This window comes from Branchiostoma floridae, chromosome 8 (genome assembly GCF_000003815.2).
Source record: "Branchiostoma floridae strain S238N-H82 chromosome 8, Bfl_VNyyK, whole genome shotgun sequence".
Taxonomy (NCBI): domain Eukaryota; kingdom Metazoa; phylum Chordata; class Leptocardii; order Amphioxiformes; family Branchiostomatidae; genus Branchiostoma; species Branchiostoma floridae.
Window position 1 is genome coordinate 25,571,680 of NC_049986.1, and position 710 is coordinate 25,572,389.

A 710-nucleotide genomic window follows, 5' to 3' on the forward strand; every position below is an offset into this window, starting at 1 on the left:
TTTAGAAAACAACACGAATCCATTCTCCGTGCGGTCAACGTTTCGGCTATTATAAAGTCTACTAGGCCTGCATAAACCACTTCAAAATGCGCGGTCAACATCCCTGTCTGGATATCCTTTCAAAAGTTGTACAAGACGCCCGTAGGTAATAATGCTATACAAGAATCCTACATATCTTATAATCTGAAAACAAGACCTGTCAATTTTCTACAGCGTTATTTAGTACAGAAAACAACACGAATCCATTCTCCGTACGGTCACCGTTTCTGCTAATATAAAGTTTTATTGGACCTGCATACAAACACTTTAAAATGTGCGGTCAACATCCCTGTTCGGATGTCCTTTTTAAAAGTTGTTCAAACCGCTATAACCGGTAATAATGATACACAAGAATCCTATATATCTTATAATCTGAAAGCAAGACCTATCAATTTTCTACATGCAGCGTTATTTAGTTCATAGATATAACCTTCTTGGCGAAGGTAAAAATGCGCCTGCTCAAGACTCTTCTGGTTGAAGAAACCCAAAAGCTCCGGACTCCCCGCTCAAGACCTCTTTGGTTTTTACCTAGGTTATATTCGCCCTACCCTTGAATATGCAGCTCAAGTTTGGAACTCAAATATTACACCGCAACAGGTGATGAAGATTGAACACATACAGAAGCGAACACTTCGAATAATTCTCGGCCTGCAGCATGAATGCTACAACAG